At 36.9% G+C, this 5,403-nt stretch overlaps 1 non-coding gene across 1 annotated transcript; it reads left to right on the forward strand.

Moving 5' to 3' along the window:
- Positions 1-1,367: 1,367 nt before the first annotated feature.
- On the forward strand, positions 1,368-1,474 carry LOC133283992 (small nucleolar RNA R71). The gene has a single exon (XR_009747849.1). It is a non-coding gene; the product is annotated as a small nucleolar RNA R71 (small nucleolar RNA).
- Positions 1,475-5,403: the final 3,929 nt, after the last annotated feature.

A 5,403-nucleotide genomic window follows, 5' to 3' on the forward strand; every position in this document is an offset into this window, starting at 1 on the left:
CAGTAATCCCCAGCTTCTTCATCATGGAGAGTGGCACGACATTGATGCTAGCTCCAAGATCACATAAAACATTTTCCACTTCCACTTTGCCTATAGTGCATAGAATGCTGAAGCTCCATGGATCCTTGACTTTGGTAGGTAACTTCTTTTGGATGATAGCATTACATTCCTCTATCGGATTCACCGTTTCACATTTCTGCAACTTACGCTTCCTTGATAATAGATCCTTAATGAACCTTACATAGTTGGACATGTTCTCTAAAGCTTCGGCAAAAGGAATGTTGATCTACAACCTCCTGAGTATGTCTAGAAACTTTGAATATTGCTGCTTCTGAATCTCTTCCTTTAATCTCTGAGGATAGGGGATTCGAGCATATGGGGAGAGATCTAAGGGCTTGTCTTGCCTTTATAAAGCTTTCTTCTTCTCCCACTTATATAATTTCCTTTCAACTTTTTCAGGATTGATTTTGTCAACTTCAATTGTATCTTTTTCCTTTTATTCCTTCTCTTCTTCAACTGATGCTTCTCCATCCTTCTTCTTTTCTTCGGGCTGCTCCTCTATAGGCTGAATCACTGTCCCACTCTTAGTGGTGATAGCATTGCAATGCTCCCTTGGATTGACAACTGTGTTGCTTGGAAAAGTACCCTGAGCTTTCTTAGAAAATTGCTCTGACAACTGGCCAATCTGAAATTCCAGATTTCTTATGGAAGCTTCTTGATTCCGGTGTGCTGATCTAGTCTCTTGCATGAAAGCAGATGTGTCCTCTCTAAAAGCATTTGCACCTTGAATATAATCAGAAGTGGTCTTGCATAGCTGTGCAAAAGCTTTCTCTCACTCAGAAGTGTTACTTTGTTGTGGGGTATGTGGTTGCACTGGAAGGGAAGGATTGAGCTGATGGTTGGATTTGTAACTCAACCCTGGATGTTGATTCTGATTCTTCTGATCGTAACAGATTCCATTGGCCTCTGCTGATGGCTTTTCAATTGTTCTCATGTAGTCACAATCTTCCGTCGCATGAGCCTCTGCACAAATACCACATTTAATTTGAGAATTACTAACAGAAGAAACCTGAGAATGATTAAATTGTTTAGTAAGATCATCTAATTGTTCTTGTTGTTTCTTGTACATTTGCAGCATTTGTTCATTTTGGGCTAAGATTGCATTTTAGCCGTCAAGCTTCATAATTCCTGCTCTCCTTTGTGCAACTAGGGCATTGTCAAATTCTTGAGAAGCTAAGGATTCCAACAATTCTAGTGCTTCCTCTGGAGTTTTTGTTTTCAAGGAGCCCCTTGCAACAGCATTTACCAGTGTTCTTATGTTGGATGTCATTCCTTGGAAAAAGATTCTTGCTTTCTCCCATGCTTCAATTCCATGTTGAGGACATTTCCTGAGTAATCCTTTGAACCGTTCCCAAGCCTCGTACAGAGATTCGCTTTCTTTTTGTTCAAAAGAGGTGATTTTCGCTTTGAGTCTTGCCATCTTTGAAGCTGAGAAAAATCTGGCCAAGAATTTCCTTGCTAAGTCATCCCAACTGGTTATACTTCCTTCGGGTTAAGACTGTACCCAAGCTCTTGCATCATCCTTCAGTGAGCATGGAAATAATCTGAGCAAGATAGCGTCACGAGAAACTCCATTCACTTTTAATGTGTCACAGTAAAGTAAGAAATCATCAAGATGACTATAGGGGTTCTCTGCTCTTCCTCCAGCAAACTGTTCTTTTTGAATCAGTTAGCAGCGCCGGCTTCAGTTCGAAGTTGTTAGCTTCGATGGTCAGTCTAACAATGCTCGTCGTCTGTGGAACTCGGGCTGGAGTCATATAATCTCCCAAGGTCCTTGGAGCGAGTTGATTGTTTTCTTCCATCGATTCCTCCATAGATTTCGTTGAACTTGAGGTTTCTTTTGCTTCCTTTGCCTTTGCATCCTTTCTAAGTTTCCTTTCGATCTTTTCTATCTCAAGATCAAACTGCAAGATTCACGGGTTAAAAGCACCTCGCATAAACTAAGATCGAAAAGATGAGCAGAAAAAATAGAAAAAGACAAAAACAGAAAAACAGATAAATAATAAAAAATAAACAAAGAATGCAGAAAAATTAATATGCAGAAAATTGATGCAGAATTTTAATACAGAAAAATATTTTTGAAGAATGTATAAAGTGCAGAAAATTAAAATGTCCAATCTAAAAGTTAATAAGTTACTTCTAATGTTGAAGAATTCGATCCCCGGCAACGGCGCTAAAAACTTGTTGCGACTTCGGCAAGTGCACCGGTCGTAAAGTAATAAAATGTACTGAGTACGAGATCGTTCCCACGAGGATCGGAATTTCCAGCACTAGTTCGCTAATCGCGTTTTAGTTGGACAATCAAGAATTTAGATGAAGAGAATTGTATTTGAAGAACTTAAAAATTAAAGACAAATAATGAGATGCAATTAAAGAATTTTCAGAATTAAAAAGACAATTGAAAAAGATGATGATTGATTACGAATTAAAACAAGCGTAGTTAGGGTTTCAACTTCCCCCAATCTCCTCGTTATGTTATGAATTAAAGAGTCAAGAACCTTTTCTTAATATATTGCCAATCAATTCTATCTAAATTAATTAGGGCTCAATTCATTGTTACCCTAAATCTATGTGATCTTGAAAGAACTCTAGTTCCCCGATTATTTCCCAAGAAAACATGCATTAAGATCAAGAATTTCAAGATTGCACAATTACCCTATGTCTATCCCTAGATCACAGAGATTATGATAAATTTATCAATCCAGGGTTCATGCACCAACATCCCAATTGTCATACAATTCCCCAAAATTATTCTATAAGGAGCAAACTCATAGAAAGCATTAAAAACAGATAAATTTATTCAATTATAAAAAGAAAATAATTCAAGAACAATTTAATCCATAAACATAAACGATTCAATTGGATTCCATCTACCCCTAACTACATAAAATTTTAGCCTAGCATACTGAAATGAAAAACAATAATAAAGAAAAAAGAACCCCAAGCCTCCATTGATCTGATGTTGACTTGGTTCCTCAGTGTTCCAGCTCTCCGCAACATGATTCCTCCTTCAAGTCTCTATGTAATTCTCTGGATTTGTGAATTGGTTTTTTTGGTCTTGACCCTCAGCTCCTTATTTATAATCATTGGAGTTGTATCCTTCATTCAATCTCCCAACGAATCTGTATCATATTTATAATTGATTCTACAATTGTTTCCTCTTTGCATTTAAGATCTTGAAGATTGGTTGACAGATTTGAGCTTTGAATCTTTGTTGTGATCTTCCATCATATCTTCCCATGGATTTATATATATTCTCAATCAAGATTGATTTGTTTCCACTTTGTATTTTTTGTAAAATCTAATGTATATCTTGATAAAGATATAAGATCTCTTTTGGATTTAGATTTGGTCGTGCATGGACGTTTTAGCGTGCTGTTTGTGCGCTAAAATATTCTCACAGTGTGTTGTTGTCTGCCTATGGGCGTTTTGGCGTGATGTTGGGTGCCAAAATGTCCTCTTCGAAGGGTTTCTGGTTGCTTCTGGAGCGTTTTGGCGCTCTGTTTGGCTGCCAAAACGCTCTGGTCCATGGAGTTATTGTGGTTTTCTTCATTTAGAGCGTTTAAATGTTCTTCTTGGACGCCAAAATGTCCTCCTCCAGCTTGCAGATGCTTGGAATCTTGCTTCCTTGAGGCTTCAACTCCTTTTGTTGTTTTCTTTTGGTTCCAAAGGGCCATAATAGATGTCAAAAATCCTTTGAAATAAGAAATATGACAACATGTTAGCAAGATATTCAATTATTGTGACTTCACGGTATAAAACCCTAATTTACATGCAATTCATGATATATATTAAGCATAATTAAGCCTAAAACCATGGTAAACCAAGGGTTTATCACTTAAATTTTAATTTTGTGTAAAAGATGGTGAATTTTGGTGTAGGATTCCAGTTTGTGAAAGACTCAAATTGAGGAAAAATAATGAGAAAATGAAAGTGAAAGGTGGCGCAAAAACACCAAAATGGCGCTCAAAGCTCCAACAATTTGAAGTTTCTATTAATTTGCGCAAAAAGCGCCATGTTGCCACTTACTGCGTGACAAATTTTTTGGGCATCTTCCCTCGAGTGCGATTCTCGCATATTTTGTGTGGGACAATTGAAGTTTCTGTTAGTTCACACAATTTGCGCCATCATTGGTGCAATTGAAAGTAAAATGGCCTTGAAGGCTGTAGCATGTGAGAGGGAAAAACAAAATTTTTCATATGCGAAATTACACATGCAATCAAGAATCATGCTTTATGGTATGTGATGTTACCTTTGTTTGTGAGTTCAAAACTCCAAGACGATCAGTGTTAGGTTTGAAGGGTTCAAACTCTCTAACGTTGATCCACACCACCCACGTCAAGATGCAAGAACGCTTTCTTGAAAGCCACCAATTGACCACCACAGAGAGGCTTGCTATGCGCTCAATAGGTGAAGAAGGATGCTAGGTATATATGTTTAGAAGAGTGAAGTCTCCAGCATGAAAACTTCACAAGAGTGGGAATGGTATATAGAAGAATTGGCTAGGTACTTTTGAAAAACCTTAAGGAGGAACTCACCAACTAGGCGCACAAGAGAGGGAGAGAATTAGTATTTCAAATCAGATTTTTTACTTTACTTATAATGAAAGTGGCGCACAAGTGAGTGAGACAAAGGTGGAGTTGTTGCAATTCAAAAATCCCAACAACCTCCCATTTGAATCCTCATAAGACTAGGTCTTTATCTAGTCAAAATTCTGAACCAATGGTCATCATATGACCACCAATTCATGCGCCCCTATTCAGCCCAAAAAGGGTCTAGATACATTTGAGCTGTTGCATTCAAGTTTGAACCAACTAGCTCACTGATTCTCTCAACAACCAAATCTGATTGGAGCTTGTTGGTTTGACACGATGACAATCATCTCCCACCAAAATGGCGCCCCAAATCAGCCTTTGGAGATCTCCATAGATCTTCTCTTGATACAAGGGATTTGTTCCAACAAGATCTCATCTTATCCTTTTGTTATGAAACAACTTTTCATAGCCAATTCAAATTTGAATTCAAACATTTAAATTCAAACGTTCAAACATTTAAATTCAAACGTTCAAACATTTAAATTCTAAATTCAAATTCAAATTTCAAATTTCAAATTCAAATTTCAAAATTCAAATTCAAATTTCAAATTTCAAAGTTCAAAGTTTTTCAAATTCAAAATTCGAATTTGAAAATTCAAATTTCAAATTCAAAATTCAAAATTTAAATATTTGATAATTAATTTAACTAATTAAATTAATTAGTAATGTCTTGGACCATCCAAGCCCATTAACAATACCATGCGCCCTCTCCCTCTTTGGTGGGCTTCCAAACTTCATCTAGGGCTAA

This window comes from Gastrolobium bilobum, unplaced genomic scaffold (assembly GCF_033153095.1).
Source record: "Gastrolobium bilobum isolate Gb01-03AN ecotype WA unplaced genomic scaffold, APGP_CSIRO_Gbil_v1 utg17396, whole genome shotgun sequence".
Taxonomy (NCBI): domain Eukaryota; kingdom Viridiplantae; phylum Streptophyta; class Magnoliopsida; order Fabales; family Fabaceae; genus Gastrolobium; species Gastrolobium bilobum.